Raw genomic sequence first — 15,124 nt, forward strand, 5'->3', positions numbered from 1 at the left:
TCTGATAGAATCCTCTGACAGATTCTTCTTCTACCAGAATCTCTATTATAACTTGTAAGAGCTGCATGTCTTCTGTTTTGTCCCATAAAGATCTTCTTGAGCCACACAATTATCCCCAGAATCCGTAGGATATCTCTGATCAGGCTTATCAGGCTGCTTATCCTATATTTTAGCTTGTTAGAGTTGTTTTTCTCAATGTTTTGAGTTGTCCTTTCAAGGGTACAGTCATTATGGATGACCTTGCACTTGTTGTGGCCTATATAAGGCCCCCATGTATTATTGAAGTCTATTGTCTTTTTGAAACTCTTGTTTCTCCCCTTTGAGTGTTCTCTTTTCTAGAGAGTGCTTTAGTGTTTGTGGATTCAAGCACAACCCCTTGTGGACTCAAGGGTTGGAGAAGCTAGTTTTGTGGATTCAGGACTTGGCTCCTTCAAGTAGACAAAGGCTTGTGGATTCAAGTCCTGTTCCTACATCGTTCCAGTACTAAGGCTGCATCAGTGAAAGAGAGAGATATAGAGAGAGAGTTCACAGAGAGTGAGAAAGTGAAAATAGAGTGTGATTGTCGTTTTAGCCAGAGAGATAAAATGATTGAGAGTGCTAGTGATGGAGGACCATCGAGAAGCTCCTATTCAAGCCCGCTATCAATCGCAATATGACGCCCGAGCTGACATGTAGGACCCCACCTTCAAGTACACAGCTTGACGATTGATCGGGTAAATTACGCAGCTTATTTCACGCATTTCTTTATGAGTAATGACTTTTAAAGGGTCGACCTGTTTAGACCTTGTTTATTTTGATGTAATTGTTTTTTAATTCGCCCAGTAGGGGAAGGTCTCTCACTTGGACCTTTCCCCTAATGACACATTAAGGCACCCACCTATATAAAAGGGGGTATGCCTTAACGGGTAAAAACCTATGGTCATTTGAAAAAATCAAACTTTGTTTTGTTGTGTTTTCTTTTTTTCCTTTTATGTGGTGGGTCCCACCCGGATCTGTTTGAAGACAGACGACTACCATCAAAAGGCCGCTGGAGAAGAGGAAGAATCTACGCCAGAATTTCACCAATCTGCCCGTTTGGTGAAGAAGAAAGAAAGTCCGGTTGAAGAAGGAATTCATGAGTTTGGCGATCGTTGATACTCCTGTCTTGTGAACCAAGTCCTCCGAAGAGGATCTTGCGGCCATCATCTTTCTATCGCTAAGAACGGCATTCACCCTGTATTGGAGACTTGTTCATCACCATCGACCGATGTATCACTCGCTTTTGGAAAATCTCCCCTCCAACAATGATGGGTAACTGTTGTAAACCGTTGAGGCTACTCTCTAGTAGTGAAATTGCCTTCGTTTTCCATTGACTCTTGCAGCCGCGCCGCAGACGATTGAAAAATCAACGTCGTACGCCTCTTGGATTAGATTGTTGTGGGTGTTGTGCTGCTATATGATCGCAAATTTTCAACTTTGGGCGGCGATTGCTCTTCATCATCGCCTAGGATCTTCGTTGGCCACACCTAGGATCAATCTGGGAATCTGGATCAAAATACTTGACTGTGGACTCTCTTTCAGTGCAACTCCAGGGTCCTCCTCGGCCCGAGTGCTCTTGCATGAGATTGGGGTCTCCTCTGATGCTGATCTACCCATTCTCCAGCCATTTAGTTATTGGTACCTTTCCGAGATTCTGCGATTAGCTTCATACTTATTGAACCGCTGCCACCAGATTCTCTTGCTTGGGATTTCTACTCTATTTGGAATCGGCTGGGGGGGGGGGTCTTCAACGTCTGCATCTACACAATTGGCGGTGTCGTGGATCCCTACTTCCGTGCCCTGTTGATCTCATTGTGGTCTGTTCTTGGACCACGAAGATTCTCCTCTAATCGAACGACCTCATCGCCGGCGACAAGACGAAGCATTTCCCATCAGGATTGAATCTGTGAGCACGGTCAGCCCCAGCAGACAAGAGGAAGCAACTCCCACTGGGCTCTTGATATATACACTATGAACTAGTGCCGCTGCCAACAGGTCAATCATTTACATCATTATGTTCGTCCATTTCCGTGATATAATTCAATTTGACGACACCCTCGCCTTGTTTTACATCAGCTAGAAAGACAAAGGAGAAAGAAAGAAAGAAAGAGAGAGAGAGAGACAAAAACATAAAGCGATAGAGACTTAGAAAGAGAGCGCGCGAGAGAGGGAGAGCTAAAGATAAAAAAGAGAAAGAGTGGAAGAGAGAAAGTGAAAAATGTTAAGAACTCGAATCTCTGAGGCGAGTAGAATAGAGGATGGAAGAGAAGAAGAGAAGAGAAGAAGGAGAAGTAGAAGTAGTAGAAGATCGTGATTATTCCCCTCAAAAATTAAAGGATGACATTGGTTGAGTATTTATAGTACGTATAGATAGTTTGATAAAAGAAAGTGTCCGTTGAAGGATGTATCCGTTGTAACTGTTTACAACGGATATATCAGTTTAAATGTATATTTAATCAGATCCGTTATAACAAGCTGGGTGCACCAATCGTGACCGTCGATTGGTGCGGTGTACTCCTTGTTATAACGTCTACCTCAAGGTTCAATCCAGTCCGTTATAATTCGAAGGGTCCACCGATCGTGACCGTCGATCGGTTACCGTGGTCCTCTCTTACAACGGATATCTCTCTGTTTTAATCCTAGCCCTTATAACTATCTTATGTTTAATCCTGGCCGTCTATTTGAATCCTAATCTATCTTGGAACTTATATTTAATCCTAACGGCTATCCTCTAACGAGTATAATATTTCATTTTACTATCTAATCTTATTTAAGTCCTAACGGTCTCCGAGTTTGCTTCGCGGACTCCTCCAGCTTCATCCTTCACGATCGCCGAGTTTGCTTCGCTGACTCCTTCCTTAACAAAAAAGTGCAAGTGTTGAGTTATCTAGAGAGAGAAAATGGAAATAGCAATAGAGAGAAAGATAAAGAAAGATTGCGAGAGAGAAACAGAGAGAGATAAAGAAAGAGTGAGAGAGAGCAAGAGAGTTTGTAGGAGAGAACAAAAAACGCCTGCGAGACAGAGATAGAGAATGAGAGAGAGAAAGTGAAAAAAATGTTTCTGAGAGAGAACAAAAAGAGTGCCTGCAAGACAGAGAGAGCAGGGAGTACCTGCAAGAATGAGAGAGAGGTAGAGAGAGAGGTGGTAAGAGAAAGAGAGTATGTGAGAAGAGCACACACGAGTCAGAGAGAGGGAGAGCGAGTGATTGAGAGGGAGGTAAAGAGTGAGCAAGAGAGAGAGAGGTATATATAGAGAGAGAGCGAGTCAGAGGGAGGGAGAGCGAGTGATTGAGAGAGAGGTAGAGAGTGAGCAAGCGAGAGAGAGGTAGAGAGAGAGAGATAGAGAGAGAGAGAGATGAAGAGAGTGTACTCAAGAGAGGCACTTATTGTCTCCAACTTCTTTCTGCTCTGTTCATGATGGTCTTCATCCGTGTCATCTTCCATGGTCTTCATCTCTGTCCTCAACAGTAATCACCCCCGTTCTCGATGGTTGTCATCCTAGTTGTTTACAATTGTTGTCCTACATTGTAGACAACCATCCTCCATGTCATTGGCAGTGGTTGTCCCGCTGTCGTCGGTCATCGCCCCATCATCATCCCCTTCATTGTTCTCAACATCCACGTTGTAGTTGGTCATCATCCTGGTTGTCATCGGTCGTTGTCCCCATTGTTGATGTTATTATCCGCGTTTTCCACTGTTGTTGGTCTATTTCCTTGTCATCATTGTCTTCGTCTTCCTAGGTCATCATCCACATTGTTATTGTTCATCTTCCCCAACTTCTATGGTAATCGTCCCCAACATCATCAGTCATCCTCCTGTCATTGTCTCAACCTCGTTACTGTCATTAATATTCGTCTCCCCTGTCATCCACAGTCATTGTCCCCGTCATCCACAATCATCATCAACAATCGTTGTCCCCATCTTCTCCTCCTACAAAGGCAATTTATATCTTACTTTTTTTCATCATGCACTCGTTCACTTTGCCATCATATTGAACGTCCTCAGTCATCCTCGTCAACCGTTCCGTCATTTTCTTCATCAGTCATCTGTCATATGTGATGTAGGGATTGTTCGTCCGATATCTGGTATCGGACATTCGATATTCGATATCCGGAAAAAAATGGGACGATGTCTGATATTGGATGTCAGACGGTATCTGTCCGATAGGTGAAAACGGATATCAAATATGGATATCGAATGGTTAAGGACGAGACGGGTATCGGATACTAAAATTATGTCCAGACTCCTGTAATCCCATATGGAAGAAATACTAAAATTATGAAAAGTATATATTTTGTCCAGTCATTCGGCACAGAAGTCCCTGTTTTAAGTTGCGCGCCCAAATGAATGCAGCCCGCAAAATAATTGGAGAAATGCTCCTCTGCTTATCTCTCCTCCAAATTTCCCTAGGGAAAACTATAAGGAAATCCAAATTAATTTGATAGGCCTCTGAAAATAATCTTACTGGATTTTTACTCCTGCAACGTGTGACCTAGAGTTATTTTTAGGGACATATTTTTAAGGAAAAGTTAAAAAATGTCCCTCCGACTTTAGAAGTTATTGTAAAAGCCTATTTGCATTTTAATTATATCCTGTTTCTAGTTTAGACGTCATCTTTTACACACAAAAAAATTCCCTAAAAATTTAAGAAAATTATAGAATAATGTTAAATTTTGATTTTGAGAACTGCAATTTCTTTCAAAATATAGTTATTCCAGGCTCCAATGAATTCCATAAAATTCATAAATTAAAAAAAAAAATTTAGTTAAACCAGAATTCAATCAGAATAATGATAAACGTATACATATATGATGATGGCCTTATTTTAAAATCTTTAAATGGATGAAAAGTGCTAATTAGTTTAATTAAATATATTATGATTTAGAGATTGAGTATCTCATATGTCAATTTAACTTGAAACTAATATATAATTACAGAGGTTGTAAAACTTAGGACGTTATCTTATAAATTGTAGGGGCATTACTCATTAGCTGTTATTAGTAGTTTAACATGAACATTATGATTTAGAGAGTGAGTATCTCATATGTTAATTTAATTTGAAACTAATATATAATTATAGAGGTTGTAAAACTTAGGATATTATGTTACAAATTTTAGAAGCATTACTCATTAGCTGCTTTTAGTAGTATAACATGAATATTATGATTTAGAGATTGAGTATCTCATATGTCAATTTAATTTGAAACTAACATATAATTGTAGAGGCTGTAAAACTTGGGACATTATGTTATACATTTGAGGAGCATTACTCATTTGGTGGGGTTATTAGTAGAACAAAAGATAATGATTTAGGGATTGAGTAGGTCATATGTTAAATTAATCTGGTAATAATATATAATAATAGTGGGGGTAAAACATAGAACATCATGTTAAAAAGTTTAGGAACATTACTCATTAGCTGTTATTATTTCCATCTTTCATTATTAACATGTAGTGTTTGTATCATAATTTTCATAAACTATGTGAAGTTTTTATTATATTATGAACACTATGTATAATTCTAAATTTTGAAAAATTTCTATACTTCTGAGGCCAAATTTCATGCTGGAAAAATCCAAGATAATAATATTCACTGTTTAACTTTATATTCACTAAAATATAATGTTAAGAAGGTTGAGAAAATAATCTTGCAACAAAAGAAGCTTCTTCTGTAATCTTTCACCCTCAAGATATGCACTCCATCGTAGTATTTCTTTTCTCCATGCCTCCATCAACGGTTTTTACTTACTTGGTCATCACCTACATAGTCAAAGACAACAAATAAAACATGATTATTAAGTAAAATATGCATTGTACTGGCGGCGATGTAAGGGATGTGTACCTCGACATGATGCAATTACCCCATCTTAGCCATCTTCACCATCCGAATCCAGCTCGAATCATTGTACCATCGCTTATTGTGCGCACACAGTAAATACTTCACAGTGATGAGTGTTTCAATGCTTATTGGTGATAAACGTGCTCCCTTGTACGTGACAATGGCGTGCCCCGCAGAGTAGACGTGGTCGTTCTGTTCTGTTCGTTCAAAACGAACAAAAAATTCGCACAAACCAACCGCACAGGGTTCTGTTTGTTGTGCTGTTCTTTTTATGTGAAAAAATTAGAACAGATGTTCGAACAATTCGCACAATTCGCACAAATTCTCCCAATTTGCACAAATTCGCACAAATTCACACAAATTTGCACAATCCAAACTATTCGGACAAACCAAAAAAATTCGCACAAATTGAACAAATTTGCACAATCCGAACAAATTCGCACATCCGAACAAAATTCGCACATAAAGTGAAAAATTGTATATATTGCTCGTAAATTGCATTAAATTTCACAGTGTTGGGAAAAAATTTCTATGTACTTAGCAAATTATAAAAAATTAAAAATATTCTAAGTTATTTTATATTATACTAATATATAAAAGAGGGGGATAATAATTTAAAAGGATAGTTTATTAGGGTGTGTGTTTGTTATCATGATGAAATAGGGGACTAGGATTTTGGCAAATTGTAGGAGATGAGTAGGGCGAAGTGAGATTTTTATTAAAATTTTGAGAAAAAAATGAAGTTTTAGTATTAAAGGTATTACAGCTTTTTAAGTAAGAGATAATATAATTTTTAAAAAAAATTGGGAGTGGGTCGTGCAAAAAAAGTACTATCTGTAGAACTCTGGTGCCTGCAGATTTACCAATTGTTTAATTGACAAAATTAAAGTTGGCATTTTTAATTTTTAATTTTTGAGCTTAAAGTTGTTCACATTTAGACTTGGTATTACTGAGTAGAAGTTAAAATGACAAAATAATGAGTCCATTCCAAAGAGCAATTAGTACGTAAACAGTCATAGATACCCAACAATTCAATGTTGTGCAAATCTTACCACAAACATTTATAGACGGAAAAGAGAAAGTGCATTTAGGAAACATAAAAGATGTTTTGCCAAACTAGTTTCATAATCATCGAAGGAGTTGGGAGGCGATACGGCTGACGGTTTTTTGGACGGCATCAATCATTGCTAGAGTGAAATTGTAATGCTCCCAAAATATGCTGTCATCCCATTGACTACTTACGACTTCTCCTCCATGTGTCGTAGGGCTGAAGTCTTTTGACGGGATAGCAAGAATTAATATACAGATGCGCTTGGTACTTATCCCAATAAAAATTCCCTAAAGGGGGCAAAATTGCTGTGTGTTGCCTCCATCTGTATTGTTTGTGCATGTAATGGTGTCATCATTGTCTGATTCGGAGTCCGAGCTGATGACAATAACAGTCGGGTCTTGGGGTTGCTTTTGCACTCGTCGTTGATGAAGTCGCACACTCCTCTGGCGTGCACACTTATTGCTGTCTCTTGCGCCCCCCCATTGCCTCTGCGTGGCTGTGGATGTACCTGCATTTTGTGGGAGATGTCATAATATGTATGTGATGAATGATGACAATAGATGTCACTAAAAAATGTTCAGAAAGAATTGTGCTTGAAACCAATGGGGAGACTAAAAGAGAGCGGACCACACCTTAACAGACAAACATAACAGTCGAGGAGCATTTAAAAGATAAATAAATGAGGATATATGAACATTCTCAGTTGGAACAGCAATAACTGTCGAGGAACATTCTCAGCTAGAACATCAATAATAATCAATTCATTGACGTACATAGATGAGATTCATGGCAGACTTTCTGATAGAGGGAATTTCCTGAGTTAGAAACACTCACGTTGCAGTTCTAGGGTGCGTCGACACGAATGTCAAATGGCCCATCATCTTCATCACTGTCTTCGTCCTCATCTGCTCCCAAGTCATCGTTGCTGTACCATGACTTCAACATTATTAGGACTTTTATGCTGTCTACTGTGAGCCGCGATCGCATGTAGTTGATTACACGGCGACCTTCTGAGAATAGACGCTCACACGTCGCACTTGTCGCTTGCACAACTAGGAATTCCTTCGCAACCAACGCTAACGTGGGGTAAGAAATCTGACATGTTATGGGGGTAAAATTAATCAGATATGCAATCAGGAAAGCAAGAGAGTAAGAATATGAAAAATGCAAATTTCATGCTAGCTGTCGTCTTCCACCAATGCAACACCTCTGTGCCGAAAGCTGGGGGGGTTGTTGCATATACATCAAGCTCCTCAATAGGATCAACTCTTTGTGGTAGTTCAGAGGGATCTAGTAGTTCTTCTAGCTCTATTTGTATGAAATCACTCGTCGTTGATGGAGAAGATCGTTCGGTTGATCGACTCCCAACATTCCTCGATACTGAATGGGACTCCATGATATTGCAAACAATAGAGAGAACATCATTCTTCGCATGTGGATCAATCAAGCGAAGCTTCATGGATGGGTTGAGTAGAGAGGCAATAGTGAAAGCGTCATTTCGTGTCAATAAGGATACATATTTCTCTAACTACGCCCGCATAGCGAAACATACATTGGATAAGGCGTTCCTTTGCCTAGCGAACATAGCGTGTCCAACAGAAAGCATGGAGGAGTTCGTAACTCCACTCTAATACGCTCAAGGTGCCTCATCCGACCCTTAATAATGACTATACCCTCATTTGACGTCGGTGACTTGCTCCGAATAGCGGCAAAGGTACCGTGCTGGAGTGGTTTGAGTAAGTCGACAAATTTTTCAATGAGGTCCCATTCTGCGTCAAGTAAAGAACGCTTCCGAAGAACGTTTGACATCATCATATCGATGACTAATTTCTTCTCAATGCACCCACAGAGCATTTTGAAAGTTGAGCTCCACCTTGTAGGGCAATCTATCGAGATCCTCCTCGTGTTTGACATATTTAACTGTCGGTAGTAGGAAAAACATTTTGCCTCTTTTTTCGACAATCCTTGTATAGCGACAACCACCTCTATCAGGCGCCGAACAACATCCCCTAAGGAAATTGTAGGCGGATCCAACTCCTCCGCATCGAAGACGTTGTCAATGTTTGTGAGGTCTACTTCATCAATGAAGGTTGCCTCGGGCCCATCGTCGACGACATCGAGCGCCTTCAGTCTGGCCTACATGACTAAGTTGATCACATGCGTAATACACAACACATGTCTTGTTGCAGTAAAACGGGGTTCACTGAGCGCAACTCTCGTCCTAATGTCACCATCATTGTTGAATTATTCGACGCATTGTCCCTCGCCACCGCGCAGACCTTTGCGCTCAACTTAAAATCGGCGAGAACCTCCAACAAAATCTCGCTCAAGCACTCCCCACTATACGAGCCCTCCAACTACTGTATAGCGAGGACACATTCACACATTTTCCATTCTGTATCAATCCAATGAACTGTGAGTCCTATAAATGAGATTCGATTGGCAAAAGTCCAACAATCTAGAGTAATGGCCACTTTTTAGACACCCTCCAGTCAGTCGCGAATACCAATCTTCAACTCAGTGTAAAACTTGAAAGCTTTTTCCTTCACAGCCCTTGTCGATGGAATCGAAATCTCCTCTTGTGCGATGTATCGCAATAGTTGTATGAAGTATTTCTTACATACAATGTTCCATGGTGCGGCTGACTGACAAATGAAGCGTACGAGCTCCTCTTTTGTCGTCTCTGATGTGCGACCGGTGAAGTACAATTTTTCTGTACTTGGTTGGTCAAAGATGTTTGCCACTAGCGGTTGGTTGGAAGAGCTCCCTTCTTGAACCTTCAATTCGTTATACTCTTTACGGTGCACATTTAGCAAATGTCGCCATAGGACCGTACTGCAGCTATACTTGTTCTGCTCTACTATCACTACACGACCCCAAGTATGAGTCGTACATAAATTGCATGTGAAAACCTTAGGCGCCACCTCTGTCAAGTGTATCCGTGCAGCGCATTCGTTCTTTCTCTTCCTCTTCTTTTGGCCGTGGCCAACACTCCCCTCTGTCGATGCAGAGCTCTTGGATGAAGCAAAGGTATGCGATCGATGTGTTCTAGGCATCTTAAATTACAAGTTCATCCTAAATGACGAGAAAGGTAGATAAATCAATTGGGAGAGAAAGATAGAGAGAAAGTAGCAGAAAATTTTGGAAGACATTATCTGATCCAATTTTATGCAATACAGGACAAATACGTTGGTTTATCCAAGAGATCATTATTTTGTGGGTCAAACATAAATACAGTGGTTTTGAAATTTTAGTCAAGCGTTCACCAACCCTTCCTTCGCAGTAAGACAAAGACATCAGTATTGAATGACTTCAAGACAACACAAAAGTAAAATCAAGAACAAAAAACTTACTTTCAGCGTCTTTTGTGACAGATTATCCTTTTCAGATTAACGTGTCTTATAAAGCGATGATCAATACAACCACAAAATTAGAGCAGAGGAAATTATTTGGAAAAACATAGGCAAATCAGCACGAAACAAAGTCAAATTCAAGAAGGAACACTTACCAAGAACTAAGCAACCCAAATTATGGAGGACTTCAGAAATGCTCCCTAAGATCCTCAGCTGAATCCGCGCTAGAACAGTGAGTCTGTCAGGCGCCAACGCAAACCATACAGCGAGAGTGAGAATGTGGAGAAAACAAGGGAGAGGGAGAGGGAGAGGGAGAGGGAGAGGATGTGTGTGAAGAAAGAAGAATAGGAAGAGGGGGAGGGAGAGGGAGAGGGAGAGGAAGAGACATTGCGAGAGGGGGAGAAAGAGCATTGGAGAGGAAGAGGAAGAGGGAGAGGGAAAGACATAGAAATTGAAAGGGAGGGGGAAGAGTGGGAGGAATAGTGATTGAGAGGGGGGGACAGAGAATTGGAGAAGGAGAGAACCGTGAGATGGAGAGACATAGCAATGGAGAGGGAGAGGGATAAATAGAGTGAATGAGAGAGGGGGAGAAAGAGCATTGGAGAGGAAGAGGAAGAGGGAGAGGGAGAGACATAGAAATTGAAAGGGAGGGGAAGAGGGAGAGATAGAGTGATTGAGAGAGGGGGAGACAGAGCATTGGAGAGGAAGAGGGAGAGGGAGAGATAGAGTGATTGAGAGAGGGGGAGACAGAGCATTGGAGAGGAAGAGGGATAGGGAGAGGGAGAGAGTGAGTGGACGTCGATGAGAAGAAAGAAGATTAGGGAGAGGGGGAGGGACGAGAGCGAGAGGAAGAGGGAATGTGAGAGATGGAAAAATGGAGAAGAATAGGGAGAAGGAGAGCGAGAGGAAGAGACAGTGAAAGAGAGAAGAAGAGGGAGAGGGAGAGAATGGGAGAGTGCGTACCTCGCAGATGGTGAGCCGACAATCGGAACAACAAGCGCGGTGGGGGACTGGGAGAGCGACGGTCGACGAGGAAAGGAGAGAGAGATCGAGAAGGGAGACGAGGAGAATGATGGCGACGATGGACGGAGGGAGAAGGCGAGTAGCCAAGCAGGGGCCAAGGAGGGCTGGGAGAGTGTCGAAAAGAGGAAGGGAGCTGAAGATAGAAGAAGACCTAAAAATCGAGAAGGGATGGGAGAGCGACGTTTTGGAGACCAGTGGAGAGGAAGAGCCGAAGAGGTAGATAAATTTTTAAAAAAAACAAAAAAAAATCGCACAATTCGCACAATGCAAACCGCTCAGGGGTCTGTGCGAAGTTCTGTTCATTTTCATTTTTTTTCTGTTCGGAAATCCAAACAGAACGCACAAATCACACAAATTCGCACAAAGCGAATAGAACGACCATGTCTACTGCAGAGAACATACATTCAGCAGAAGCGCTTGTTGCACAAACGAACAATAATTCTCTTGTAGTTGAGGCAAGTAAAAGGAAGCATTTTGCCCCTATGTTGGCCCACCAAGATAGTGGTGTGAAGACTCCCTCATCAGGCACGACCTCTGTCAGATATTGGATGAATTTGTCTAAGGCTGACCTCGCTGACGCTGGTGTACCTTGGACTTTTCACGTAGTGCTCTATAGCCAAGAGTCCAACTCTCTACCTTTGGGTGATCCGTTTCAACGGGACCAGCCATTGCATGTGTTTACAAGTCATGTGGCAAGAGAGATCGTACATAGGCGATGGTTGACTCTTTGACACCCTCGCAGGGCATGGACCCTTTGTGGAATGATTCCATTAATGCCACTATAGTGATTTCTTCATTCGTCCACAAGAGTTCTGCATACTGCGTTAACTTGTGTTGCATCACCTTGCATGCTTGTACCATGTTGCAGCGATCTCCTTCATGAAACCGCTGTACACAAGAGAGTAAGGTTCCGTCCTCAATTTTTTGGACTACCTCCTCCATATGTCGTAGAAGACTGTCGATGATAAACAACAAATCACATATGGCTAGTGTCTCTATCCGGAAAACATGATTAGTAGATATAGAGAACCGCCCAAGAATGCGACAAAATTCTTTCACCAACTCCCACTCATCCTTCGACATCTTTGTCAACTTCCTTTTTTTGCTAAAATTCTTTAACACTTCATCAATAACATCATGTTTCTTCACAGCAGCATATAACATAGCATTTGTGTTGTCCCAGCGGGTGGACAATCCAACATGACCATGCTATTATCTTCAACATCAAGGTCGTCTTCACACGCTTTCGTGTGCTCCTCACGCTGCTGAGTAGAGCTTCAAACGCCACGCACTAGTGTACGCACCTTGGTTACTGCTTCACCCAAATATAAAATACGACGTGCTCCATCATTGTCTTCAACCGCAAAGAATATATCTCCATGCAAGTTGTCCTCATCGCTATCAAACTGATCAGTGGTCCTGCCCACATCGCCTTCGTTGGGCTCTACTTCTTGATCTGAAGGAATGCCAAAACTTTTTATTGTCTCTTGGATGACAATTAAATATGTGTGCGGCACATGGGATGTGTAGCTTGGTGTTAAACATCAGGTTAACACTCTTTATCTTCTTTGCAATCAATGATAACATCCTCTTATTAGCGGATGTGTTATCAGTAGTCACAATGTAAACCTGCATAAGTGCATGTTATGTATAAAATCAGATGTTTAACTTAAAAGAGAAGTTTGTTTCTGAATGATGACATTTGATCACAAGCAAATTTCTTCCAGGACCTGGAGAACAATGGACACCATGGTGTCCCCGTCGTGCTTTTCTAGGATCTCTCAGATGGCAAGTACTCGCTCCTGATACATCCACTTCTCGTCCACTCAATGAACGGTGATGTCTAGAAGACCGGTACCATTCTTCACAATCCATGCGTCTATAGTGAGAGACACTCGGTCGACGCTATCCCATATCTTCTTTAAGGCTTCCTTCATGTGGCCATGCATTTGGATTGTCCACTGATTTATTACCTTTGCACTTGGGGAGTCCAAGTCCAAGTCCAATTGTGTCGCATAGTGTCACAGCTCTTTGAATGTGACATTTTGAACGATGCTCCATGGGGAATCCGTTAAGCATATGAAACACACAATGACATCTTTCGTCTCATTAGGGGTATGCCCTTTTAGACGTCCTCATTGGATTGCCCCTCCATGTGGTTGGTCATCCATAGCACCGGTTATAAGTGGAAGCTGCTTGTCGACCATGCCCTTTAGCTCCGCATGATGAGCAGGATGTCAAGATTTGAAATGCCTTCAAAATAAATTTGTGCTCTTGTCAGCTTGCCGCTTGATCACTTTCTTCTTACTGTGCTGGTTCTTCTCACGGCACAATAAGCATGCATAGTAAAGAAGGAGTAGAGAAGCAGCGGAAAAAGAAGGAGAAGAGAAGAGAAGAGGAAAAAGGAGGAGAAGATAAAAGAAAAAAGATTAAAAAGGAGGAGAAGAGATGAGGGAAAAGAAGAAGGAGAAGAGAAGATGAAGAAGAAAAAGGAGGAGAAGCGAAGAATAAAGATAAGGAGGAGAAGAGAAGATGCAGAAGAGAGGAGAACATGAAGAAGAAAAAGGAGTAGAGGAGCATAGGAAAAAGGAAGAGGAGGAGAGAAGAGGAAAAAGGAGGAGGAGAAGAGAAGAAGAATAAGGAGTAGAGGAGCATAGGAAAAAGGAAGAGGAGGAGAGAAGAGGAAAAAGGAGGAGAAGAGAAGAAAAAAAGGAGAAGAAGAGAAGAGGAAAAAGGAGGAGAAGAGAAGAGGAAAAGGAGTAGTAGAGAAGAGGAAAAAGAAATAGGAGAAGAGAAGAAGAAAAAGGAGAAGAAGAGAAGAGGGAAAAGAAGGAGAAGAGAAGATGAAGAAGAAAAAAAAAGGAGGAGAGGAGAAGAAGGAAAAGAAGGAGGAGAGAAGAGGAAAAATAATGAGGAGAAGAGAAGATGAAGAAGAAAAAGCAGGAGAAGAGAAGAATAAAAGCAAGGAGGAGAAGCGAAGAAGAAAAAGGAGGAGAAGAGAAGAAGAAGAAGAAGAAGAAGAAGAAGAGAAGAAGGAGATGAAGCAAATGAAGAAGAAGAAGAGAATAAGAAGATAAATCAAACGAAGAAGAAGAGAATAAAAAGATGGAGAAAACGAAGAGAAGAAGAAGAGGAAAAGAATAAGAAGATAAGAAGAGGGGAGAAGAACAAGAATATAAGAAGAAGATGATGTAGCAAAAGAAGAGAAGAAGGAGAAGAGGAAGATAAATAGATAAGAAGAAGATAATTAGAGGAAGAAGAAGAGAGAAAGAAAAGGAAGTAGAAGAGCAGAAGAAAAGAAAGAAGAACAAGAACAAGACAATATTGACAGTATATAAAAAACCTAACTCAAAAAATGGAAGAGTAATCTAAGAGACAAAGACTGATAAAGCGACTAAACAGAAAGAGAAGACAAAAAAAGAAATCATAAAGAACACAGCAAAGATAAAGAGGAGGAAGAAGAGGGAGAAGCAGAAGCAGAAGAAGAAGAAGAAGAAGAAGAAGAAGAAGAAGAAGAAGAAGAGAGAATTAGAGGAAGGAGGAGGAGGAGAAGTAGAAGAAGCCGAACTACCGAAGAAGAAGAAAACGAAGCAAAAGAATATAAGAAGTAGAAGAAGCCTAACTGCAGAAGAAGAAGAAAACGAAGCAGAAGAATAGAAGAAGAAGTAGAAGAAGCCGAACTGCTGAAGAAGAATAAAACGAAGCAGAAGAATAGAAGAAGAACAACAACAATTTGAATCGAAACTTAGGTTATAGATGTTGGATATCCAACTTCAATATCCAACATCGATATCCGATACCGTCATCCTTCTCCTGAGACGGAGGTGGATGACGACATCG

This window comes from Wolffia australiana, chromosome 3, assembly GCF_029677425.1.
Source record: "Wolffia australiana isolate 7733 chromosome 3, ASM2967742v1".
Classification (NCBI taxonomy): Eukaryota; Viridiplantae; Streptophyta; class Magnoliopsida; order Alismatales; family Araceae; genus Wolffia; species Wolffia australiana.